Genomic DNA, 12,416 nt, shown 5'->3' on the forward strand with positions numbered 1-12,416 from the left:
GAATGATTGGTTTGGTGGGCCCAGGAGGGGCTGTGTGATATGACTAAGTTGTGGATATATGGATTGTGAGTATAGAAGTGTGTTTTGAACCCTTTTTCAGGTTGGTTAGGTCCTAGGTATAGGGGACTCACGGATTTTCTACACGACTTAGGACGATTTGGGTCTTTTCTTGATTTGTATTGAGTCATTTGTATTAAATGATTGTAATATGATTGTCGTGTGAGCCGATGCCTTCTTCCTCCGCCCACCACCACGTGATTTGTCGTCTCGTCTGTGAGTAAAATATTAAATTTAATTATAATTTCGATATTATTATATGTTCAAAGATGCCCATGCATCACTTATATGCATATATTTATGTAGTTAAACTCTAGGCACGATTTATGTTGCATTCATAACTGTTAAAGTGCCATGAATGGTGTTGCGGTAATTTGGAGCAGTGTGCGTGCGTTGGCGTGCGTGTGATAGGGTGTGGACTATGGATAGGACGGGTAGACACGGCTTGAGTTCTTCGGGACCCGGTCCTTCGGGTAGACACGGCTTGAGTTCTTCTGGGACCCCGATTTGGTATTTAAGTGGAAGTCCGAAATGAGTTCTTCACGGCACAGATTGGATTTAAGAGAGTCAGATAGGGATCGGCTCCCATATACTATGAATGATGTTACAGGTGTGTGAGTGCTCCAAATTACCTTTTGATGCTATGATGTGAATATGATGTTGATGTTGCATTTCACGCTACAGGGTGCATTAGTTACAGATAGTTATAGAGATTATGGTTAAAATTGATATTTTACTCTCTGAGTCGAACGCTCACTCCTGTTCAAAAATTTTTACAGGCCACAGGAGGATATTTTTTTGAGGTTAACCTGCTTTCTCCCTCGCAGGTCGATTACTACTGTTTGTATAAACTTGTTAAATCTTAGAATTTCCGCATGTGTTAGAAATGTTTATTTGATTTGGGTCTGTAAACTAAATTATTATTTTTGGACCTAGACACTTAAATGTGCTATGCATGTTTGATGGATTGGATGAGGGAGCTGAGCTCCCATTTATTTTATGTTGATGAGTATGTGGAGGGTGAGCTGAGCTCCCCAATTGACTATATATTGTGTTTACAGGTCGGGTGAGTCGAAAACTCCCCGTTGGAAAGTCCATTTTATGGCCGGACTCTGTCCGTTTGGTTTCTTGAATTTGGGCCCAATGGGCCTTAGAATTGGGTAAATGAACAGTTAAGGCTTACTACGCCCTGGGGCTTTAGGTGGCCTGTGTCCTAGTGCCGGTCCCGCCCATAGGTTGGGTCGTGACAAATGTGGTATCGAGCTTAGGCTCCAGATTCTTAGGGAATGTTTATCTAAGTGTTGGGAAGAGTCTACTAGGAGTCACATGCGGAGTATAAGATTCTGTTTCGTCTTTTCCTGTAATTCTTTGTTTCTAGATTCTACGTTATACCTTGGGAAATATAAGATTACCTCAGTTAGTGTCTTGATTTTCGTGGAGTACACAGAAATGTGAAATAGAGTTAGTAGACATGTGAGGTCTATCATGAGGATACGTACTCCAGGAAATGATATGTTTCATTTATATGGGTTTAAATGGTGTGCCCATTTCGTGCAAGGCACGAGTACATAAAAGTGAGTCTTAAAAGTACGCTGTTGCCTAGATAAGGATGAGGATACCATCACCGCGCAACATCGTAGATGACCCAAATGTAATAAGTTTGTGATAATAGAAGATTCGGAGAGATAAGAAATTAGGAGACCTAGTCTGTCAGACGTATCGTAGTAACTATACAATGTTCTCGATGTCCGCTCCGTAAGTCGCAGACATTCTGATCGACATGAGATTATTGTGTAGAGTGCGTGCATCCCGTGGTGCTCCATAATGAGGGTGTTTGAGATGGCTTCGCTTTGGTAGCTTATGCCGTAACGCAGTTCTATATTTGCAGAGGAGTTGGGAACTCTGGTTAAGAGTCTAGAGTTAGAATATTGAAAGGTCATTGGGTGATAACTAGAGTCGGTGACTCGATTACTGAAAGATGAGCTAGAGTTACATCAAGAGTTGCCGTGGACTGCAGGTTTTGACTAGTTGCAAAGTAAATGTGACACTTATAGAGTGAGAATAGTATACCTTGTGTGTATCAGTATGGAATAAAGTACAACTCTACTACTTAGAGAAGGTCGAAACTATGAATTGATGATTTATAGAGCTATGATATGATAAAAGAGTCATTAACTTGACATGGTTCTGGCAAGGTGGTAGATGTAGTACATTTGTTGCAGCAAGTTAGGATATAGTCCTATCTTTCGTAATGGATCAAGGTTATTACTGATAATGATGACTTATGGAATAGTGTCCCAGATGGGACTGTAGAGTGTGGTAGAGAGTAGTTGGCTCGGGTATCCTGGAGAGGATACAAGTTCCATTATAGGAATCATATATAATCAGATCACGATGGATGTAAATCCTTTGAATTGGATGACGGGTTTGGGTGCCCGAAATCTTAAGTTTTGGAATTGAGTAAACATGGAAAATAATAATAATAATAATAGTGTTAAGAGTAATAAATTAGCGAAGATAAATCACAGAAGGCCAATGGATAAAGAAAGTGCAGAATGAAAGTTTGGGCAATTGATTGCAGATGCAATATAATCTAAGTGCCAGTGGGAGTACTAGCTAGAGTGGTCAAAGGACCAAATCTGAGTAGCACAGACATATGATAACGCGATAGAGACTCTGAAAGATATAGTTAGCAAGTACAGCTGTTATGTTAGGAAGAAGAATGGAACCAGGGATAGAATAGTCAAGTTCTATTTTGGGTAAGACAAAGGAAATAAATGAAAGGACAACCTAAAGAGCGCATAATAAAAGGAACAAAGTTAAGATATAGGATAGGCTAAGTGTTATTCTTGGCAAGGAGAATGACAATGATGGAAAACCCAAAATGGGACCACATTAGTGAGAACAGTGATGGAGGTATGGAATATAATAATAATGAGTAAATGTTAGAAGGTGTGCGATGGTATTGCGGACTACCTAAATAGGTAGAGAAAGAGAAGTTAGTAAGCAGTAAGTTGAATAAAAGTCAGTCTAAGGGATCAAATAGGTATGATGAGAGGAAAAGAATGATAGATAATGACACATAGGTTTTAGGTTAGACTTTTGAGATAGTGAGAAGGTATTTAGAGGTTCGTTATGAATGTCAGGCAAACATTTTTAGTGTGATCAACAGAATCACTTTGTAGTGAAGCAATAAAGACAGAACAATAGTAGGGGTAGAACGAAAAGTGACAAGTCTGGATGGTTATAAATCACTAGAAAGTTCAAGGATCAAATTAATGACCCTAGATAAGGGTGGAATTAGTGTTGGAAGAATTTATTAGTGAGAGAAATCTTTCAGGAATCAACAAAAGTTAAGGGCACAATAAAAACGATGATAGATATGAATCATAGGTCGAGTATAAGTAAAGTTAATAAATTATAAAATATCATGTCAAGAAGGAAAATGGTACGGTAAAGGGTTCGTGCAGATGATGTCTTATAGGTAGAGCACAATTGTGCTAAAAGATGATGAAATTTGAAGAGAAAGACCAAGAAAAATAGGTTAAACGTTATTATATGGACAATTGGCATAGTTGAATATAAGAAGATATTTTTCTTTCTTTTCAAGTTTAGCTTGTGCTTTTGATTCTAGAAGGTTATATAAGGAATAGAAACTGAGTCAAGGAGACCTAGTTATTGAGAGTTTGGTAGGCACAAATTCATACATAATTTCCTGATATGAGAATGACAGTAAGTGCATACCTAGTATTAAGTATGAAAGGACGAACAGAGTAATGACAGGAGTTAAATTGAGTTAGCTACTAAGGCTTGCATTGTTTTAAACTATGAGCTGGAGGAAATACTAATTGTGGATGAGTTTCAATAGATGAAATTATTGCTAATGGGTAATTTGAGGTTGAAGTTTGGAAAGTTGTGGGCAGTATATGTGATTATATTAAGGAGAATAAACACGTGAAGTATCTTATTTAGAATTAAGGCATGACACACATTTCCCACAGCCGTGTTAGTTCAGATGGAACTTATAGTTTCTGGAGCTCCTATCCATCCAGGATGAGCAATTTCCTACTAAGGCTGGTAGGGAATGATAATGTTCTGATAGTTAAGTTGAGATAGGGGTTACAAAAACGAATTTTCTATGTTTAATTATAAGTGTTACAAAAGGTGAAGAATGTGCTGGCAGGAGTAAGCCGTAAGGTTAGAATTTTCGAAGTAATGGAACTAGTAATCAAGATAAGACTAAGAAATAAAAAGAAAGTTAAAGTTGATGATGGGATAGACGTCTTTGAAGGAAAAGGTGAAAGGATGAGATAGGACTAAAATTAAGGAATAAGTACAGCAGGTTGAAAAGATACCAACAATACCAAAAATAGGAAAAGGGAAGTGGATAAGATGCAAAGGACAGGAAGAGAGCTCGATAGAGTCAGTTATAATGACGAGGATAAGGAGTGTCTAACCACCGCCTGTGTTAACACTACCTATGAGCGGTGAAGGATACACCGTGTACTGTGACGCCTCCAGAGTTGGCCTAGGGTGTGTTTTGATGCGGAATGGAAAAGTAGTGGCTTATGCTTCAAGGCAGCTGAAGAGGCATGAGCAGAACTATCCCACCCATGATTTGGAAATGGCGGTTGTAGTCTTTGCACTAAAAATCTGGAGACACTACCTGTATAGTGAAGTGTGCGAGATATACACCGACCATAAGAGTTTGAAGTACATCTTCCAACAGAGGGATTTAAACTTGAGACAGAGGAGATGGATGGAGCTTCTGGAAGACTATGATTGCACCATCCAGTACCACCCTGGGAAGGCCAATGTAGTAGCAGATGCTTTAAGCAGAAAATCTTCTGGCAGTTTGGCGCACATTTCAGCAGAGAAGAGACCGTTGATTCAGGAAGTACATGAGTTGATGGATCAAGGTTTAATCCTAGATCTTTCAGATGAGGGGGTCTTGTTGGCTCATTTTTCAGTGAGGCCAGACTTGAGGGACAGAGTTAGAGTTTTCCAGCACAGAGACCAACAATTGATGAAAATTATAGAAAGAGTACAGCAAGGTGAAGGTGGTGAGTTTGGATTTGCCAATGATGGCGCCCTAGTGCAAGGTTCTAGGATATGTGTGCCCGATGTGGACAACCTCAGGAATGAAATCATGCGAGGCACACTATACATCATACAAGATTCACCTGAGTTCCACCAAGATGTACCATGATGTGAAAGATAGCTATTGGTGGAATGGCATGAAGAGAGACATAGCCGACTTTGTGTCCAAGTGCTTGACTTGTCAGAAGGTGAAGTTTGAACACCAGAGACCGTCAAGGAAGCTGCAAGAGCTCCCTATCCCAGAATGGAAGTGGGAAATGAGTACTATGGATTTTGTGGTAGGTTGCCTCGTACCACGCGAGGATATGATTCGATATGGGTAATTGTAGACCGCTTGACCAAATCACCACTTCTTACTGTAAAGACTACATACTGCGTGGCACAAGACGCCCGGCTCTACATTAGAGAAATAGTCAGATTGCATGGAGTTTCGGCTTACATCAAATCTGACAGAGGGACCCATTTCACTTATCGGTTTTTGAGAAAGTTAAAGGAGGCACTTGGCACACGCTTGAACTTCATGACGGCTTTCCACCCTCGCAGACGGACGGTCCGATAGGACAATCCAAACATCGGAAGACATGCTTTGCATGAGTGTTTTGGATTTTGGAGGTCAATGGGATGAGCCTAGCTTTAGTGGAGTTTGCCTACAACAACGATTATCACTCCAAAGATAGGGTTGGCACCCTATGAGGCACTATATGGAAGAAAGTGTAGGTCTCCTCTGTGTTGGACAGAAATGGGGGAAGCAAGGGTGCATGATGTAGACCTAGTGCAGTACACTTCAGAGGTAGTTCCTTTAATCAGGGAACGACTAATGACAGCTTTCAGTAGACAGAAAAGTTATGCAGACCCCAGACGGAGGGATGTGGAGTTTGCAGTGGGCGACTATGTATTCCTGAAGGTATCTCCAATGAAGGGAGTCATGAGATTCGGAAAGAAGGGCAAGTTGGCACCTCAGTATATCGGACATTTTGAGGTTACGGATAGAGTTGGAGCAGTTGCCTACTGGTTGGGGCTACCACCCAACCTCTCTCACGTTCATCCCGTGTTTCACATCTCCATGCTCAGGAAATACATTCCCGATCCTTATCATGTACTGCAGCCGGATGTGATAGAGCTAAAAGAAAATTTGACATTTGAGGAGCAGCCTGTAGCCATAGTGGACTACCAAGTGAGACAGCTAAGATCAAAACAGATCCCTATGGTTAAGGTTTTGTGGAGGAGTCAGTCAGTGGAAGAGTGCACCTGGGAGTTAGAACGGGACATGCGTAGCAAGTACCCTTATTTGTTCAATGTATAATCATGTGCTTTATTCTGTCTTGTGTAAAATTCGAGGACGAATTTTCTGTAAGGGGGGAAGAATGTAACACCCCTGATTTTTTATATATTATTATTGGGCTTCGTGTAGGTATTCTCATTTCGCGGAAATTCGACGATTGACCAAGTTCATAAATTCGCCGCATGCACTTCTGGAAAAGTCTCCGAATTGGGCCGAGATTTTGCCTACCCCCCCCATTGTCAGACGTCCCGAGCGCGTCCCCGAAGTCGGAATCGGCAAAGGTAAACCCGAACCTTGTTTTTTCATAATTTTCTAGTGCTTAAATAGGATTAAAAATCCGTAAAATATTCGTGGTAGCTTAGAAAATTACGATTCTTTTTGCAATAGCTTAGTAATATTGCTAAGGACCGCGGGGCAAAGTTTTAGAATTTTTAGAGTTGATTTGGGCAGTTTTTGCAAAAATGGTCAATTATAGGGACTAAATTGAAATTTTACATATTGTGATGAATGATTGGTTTGGTGGGCGGGAGGGGCTGTGTGATATTACAGAGTTGTGGATATATGGAATGTTAGTATAGAAGAGTGTATTGAACCCTTTTCAAAGTTGGTTAGGTCCTAGGTATAGGGGACTCACTGGATTTTCGGCACGACTTAGGACGTATTTGGGTCTTTTCTTGATTTGTATTGAGTCATTTGTATTAAATGATTGTAATATGATTGTCAGGTGAGCCGGGACAGCCTTCTTCCTCCGCCCAGCCACCACAGTGATTTGTCGTCAAGTCTGTGAGTAAAATATTAATTTTAATTATAATTTCGATATTATTATATGTTCAGCATGCCCATGCATCACTTATATGCATATATTTATGTAGTTAAACTCTAGGCACGATTTATGTTGCATTCATAACTGTTAAAGTGCCATGAATGGTGTTGCGGTAATTTGGAGCAGTGTGCGTGCGTTGGCGTGCGTGTGATGTGGTGTGGACTATGGATAGGACGGGTAGACACGGCTTGAGTTCTTCGCTGGGACCCGGTCCTTCGGGGTAGACACGGCTTGAGTTCTTCGCTGGGACCCCGATTTGGTATTTAAGTGGAAGTCCGAGCTGAGTTCTTCGCTGGCACCAGATTGGATTTAAGAGAGCTGTATAGGGGATCAGCTCCCATATACTATGAATGATGTTACAGGGTGTGTGAGTGCTCCAAATTACCTTTTTGATGCTATGATGTGAATATGATGTTGATGTTGCATTTCACGCTACAGGGTGCATTAGTTACAGATAGTTATAGAGATTATGGTTAAAATTGATATTTTACTCTCTGAGTCGAACGCTCACTCCTGTTCAAAAATTTTTACAGGCCACAGGAGGATATTTTTTTGAGGTTAACCTGCTTTCTCCCTCGCAGGTCGATTACTACTGTTTGTATAAACTTGTTAAATCTTAGAATTTCCGCATGTGTTAGAAATGTTTATTTGATTTGGGTCTGTAAACTAAATTATTATTTTTGGACCTGTAAACTTAAATGTGCTATGCATGTTTGATGGATTGGATGAGGGAGCTGAGCTCCCATTTATTTTATGTTGATGAGTATGTGGAGGGTGAGCTGAGCTCCCCAATTGACTATATATTGTGTTTACAGGTCGGGTGAGTCGAAAACTCCCCGTTGGAAAGTCCATTTTATGGCCGGACTCTGTCCGTTTGTTTTCTTGAATTTGGGCCCAATGGGCCTTAGAATTGGGTAAATGAACAGTTAAGGCTTACTACGGGCCTCGGGGGCTTTAGGCTGGCCCAGGTCCTAGTGCCGGTCCGGCCCATAGGTTGGGTCGTGACAAATGTGGTATCAGAGCTTAGGCTCCAGATTCTTAGGGAATGTTTATCTAAGTGTTGGGAAGAGTCTACTAGGAGTCACATGCGGAGTATAGGATTCTGTTTCGTCTTTTCCTGTAATTCTTTGTTTCTAGATTCTACGTTATACCTTGGGAAATATAAGATTACCTCAGTTAGTGTCTTGATTTTCGTGGAGTACACAGAAATGTGAAATAGAGTTAGTAGACATGTGAGGTCTATCATGAGGATACGTACTCCAGGAAATGATATGTTTCTGTCTATATGGGTTTAAATGGTGTGCCCATTTCGTGCAAGGCACGAGTACATAAAAGTGAGTCTTAAAAGTACAGTTGCCCTAGATAAGGATGAGGATACCACTACTGGCAGTCATCAGTAGATGACCCAGTCAGAATAAGTTTGTGATAATAGAAGATTCAGGAGAGATAAGAAATTAGGAGACCTAGTGCGTCGGACGTATCGTAGTAACTATACAATGTTCTCGATGTCCGCTCTGTAAGCTGATTACGATCGACATGAGATTATTGTGTAGAGCTGCGTGCATCCCGTGGTGCTCCATAATGAGGGTGTTTGAGATGGCTTGCTTTGGTACGATTATGCGAGCGAGTTCTATATTTGCAGAGGAGTTGGGAACTCCTGGTTAAGAGTCTAGAGTTAGAATATTGAAAGGTCACAGTTGGGTGATAACTAGAGTCAGTGACTCAGTTACCCCAGCATGAGCTAGAGTTACATCAAGAGTTGCCGTCAGACCAGAGGTTTCGGACTAGTTGCAAAGTAAATGTGACACTTATAGAGTGAGAATAGTATACCTTGTGTGTATTAGTATGGAATAAAGTACAACTCTACTACTTAGAGAAGGTCGAAACTATGAATTGATGATTTATAGAGCTATGATATGATAAAAGAGTCATTAACTTGACATGGTTCTGGCAAGGTGGTAGATGTAGTACATTTGTTGCAGCAAGTTAGGATATAGTCCTATCTTTTCAGAATGGATCGAAGGTTATTACTGATAATGATGACTTATGGAATAGTGTCCCAGATGGGACTGTAGAGTGTGGTAGAGAGTAGTTGGCTCGGGTATCCTGGAGAGGATACAATTTACATTATAGTAATCATATATAATCAGATCACGATGGATGTAAATCCTTTGAATTGGATGACGGGTTTGGGTGCCCGAAATCTTAAGTTTTGGAATTGAGTAAACATGGAAAATAATAATAATAATAATAGTGTTAAGAGTAATAAATTAGCGAAGATAAATCACAGAAGGCCAATGGATAAAGAAAGTGCAATGAAAGTTTGGGCAATTGATTGCGGATGCAATATAATCTAAGTGCCGTGGGAGTACTAGCTAGAGTGGTCAAAGGACCAAATCTGAGAGTAGCAGGACCTATGATAACGCGATAGAGACTCGAAAGATATAGTTAGCAAGTACAAATTGTTATGTTAGGAAGAAGAATGGAACCAGGATAGAATAGTCAAGTTCTATTTTGGGTAAGACAAAGGAAATAAATGAAAGGACAACCTAAAGAGCGCATAATAAAAGGAACAAAGTTAAGATATAGGATAGGCTAAGTGTTATTCTTGGCAAGGAGAATGACAAGGATGGAAAACCCAAAATGGGACCACATTAGTGAGAAAAGTGATGGAGGTATGGAATATAATAATAATGAGTAAATGTTAGAAGGTGTGCGATGGTATTGCGGACTACCTAAATAGGTAGAGAAAGAGAAGTTAGTAAGCAGTAAGTTGAATAAAAGTTAGTCTAAGGGATCAAATAGGTATGATGAGAGGAAAAGAATGATAGATAATGACACATAGGTTTTAGGTTAGACTTTTGAGATAGTGAGAAGGTATTTAGAGGTTCGTTATGAATGTCAGGCAAACATTTTTAGTGTGATCAACAGAATCACTTTGTAGTGAAGCAATAAAGACAGAACAATAGTAGGGGTAGAACGAAAAGTGACAAGTCTGGATGGTTATAAATCACTAGAAAGTTCAAGGATCAAATTAATGACCCTAGATAAGGGTGGAATTAGTGTTGGAAGAATTTATTAGTGAGAGAAATCTTTCAGTATTCAACAATATTTAAGGGCAAAATATAAAAGATGATAGATATGAATCATAGGTCGAGTATAAGTAAAGTTAATAAATTATAAAATATCATGTCAAGAAGGAAAATGGTACGGTAAAGGGTTCGTGCAGATGATGTCTTATAGGTAGAGCACAATTGTGCTAAAAGATGATGAAATTTGAAGAGAAAGACCAAGAAAAATAGGTTAAACGTTATTATATGGACAATTGGCATAGTTGAATATAAGAAGATATTTTTCTTTCTTTTCAAGTTTAGCTTGTGCTTTTGGTTCTAGAAGGTTATATAAGGAATAGAAACTGAGTCAAGGAGACCTAGTTATTGAGAGTTTGGTAGGCACAAATTCATACATAATTTCCTGATATGAGAATGACAGTAAGTGCATACCTAGTATTAAGTATGAAAGGACGAACAGAGTAATGACAGGAGTTAAATTGAGTTAGCTACTAAGGCTTGCATTGTTTTAAACTATGAGCTGGAGGAAATACTAATTGTGGATGAGTTTCAATAGATGAAATTATTGCTAATGGGTAATTTGAGGTTGAAGTTTGGAAAGTTGTGGGCAGTATATGTGATTATATTAAGGAGAATAAACACGTGAAGTATCTTATTTAGAATTAAGGCATGACACACATTTCCCACAGTGTTAGTTCGAGATGGAACTTATAGTTTCTGGAGCTCCGATCCATCCAGGATGAGCAATTTCCTACTAAGGCTGGTAGGGAATGATAATGTTCTGATAGTTAAGTTGAGATAGGGGTTACAAAAACGAATTTTCTATGTTTAATTATAAGTGTTACAAAAGGTGAAGAATGTGCTGGCAGGAATAAGCCGTAAGGTTAGAATTTTCGAAGTAATGGAACTAGTAATCAAGATAAGACTAAGAAATAAAAAGAAAGTTAAAGTTGATGATGGGATAGACGTCTTTGAAGGAAAAGGTGAAAGGATGAGATAGGACTAAAATTAAGGAATAAGTACAGCAGGTTGAAAAGATACCAACAATACCAAAAATAGGAAAAGGGAAGTGGATAAGATGCAAAGGACAGGAAGAGAGCTCGATAGAGTCAGTTATAATGACGAGGATAAGGAGTGTCTAACCACTGCCCCTGTGTTAACACTACCTATGAGCGGTGAAGGATACACCTGTACTGTGACGCCTCCAGTTGGCCTAGGGTGTGTTTTGATGCGGAATGGAAAAGTAGTGGCTTATGCTTCAAGGCAGCTGAAGAGGCATGAGCAGAACTATCCCACCCATGATTTGGAAATGGCGGTTGTAGTCTTTGCACTAAAAATCTGGAGACACTACCTGTATAGTGAAGTGTGCGAGATATACACCGACCATAAGAGTTTGAAGTACATCTTCCAACAGAGGGATTTAAACTTGAGACAGAGGAGATGGATGGAGCTTCTGGAAGACTATGATTGCACCATCCAGTACCACCCTGGGAAGGCCAATGTAGTAGCAGATGCTTTAAGCAGAAAATCTTCTGGCAGTTTGGCGCACATTTCAGCAGAGAAGAGACCGTTGATTCAGGAAGTACATGAGTTGATGGATCAAGGTTTAATCCTAGATCTTTCAGATGAGGGGGTATTGTTGGCTCATTTTTCAGTGAGGCCAGACTTGCGGGACAGAGTTAGAGTTTCCCAGCCACGAGACCAACAATTGATGAAAATTATAGAAAGAGTACAAAGAAGGTGAAGGTGGTGAGTTTGGATTTGCCAATGATGTCGCCCTAGTTCATGGTTCTAGGTTATGTGTGCCCGATGTGGACAACCTCAGGAATGAAATCATGCGATGCACACTATACACTGTACAGTATCCACCCTGGTTCCACCAAGATGTACCATTATGTGAAAGATAGCTATTGGTGGAATGGCATGAAGAGAGACATAGCCGACTTTGTGTCCAAGTGCTTGACTTGTCAGAAGGTGAAGTTTGAACACTGTGAGACCGTCAAGGAAGCTGCAAGAGCTCCCTATCCCGAGAATGGAAGTGGGAAATGAGTACTATGGATTTTGTGATTTGGGTTGCCTCGTA

This window comes from Hevea brasiliensis, chromosome 15 (assembly GCF_030052815.1).
Source record: "Hevea brasiliensis isolate MT/VB/25A 57/8 chromosome 15, ASM3005281v1, whole genome shotgun sequence".
Classification (NCBI taxonomy): Eukaryota; Viridiplantae; Streptophyta; class Magnoliopsida; order Malpighiales; family Euphorbiaceae; genus Hevea; species Hevea brasiliensis.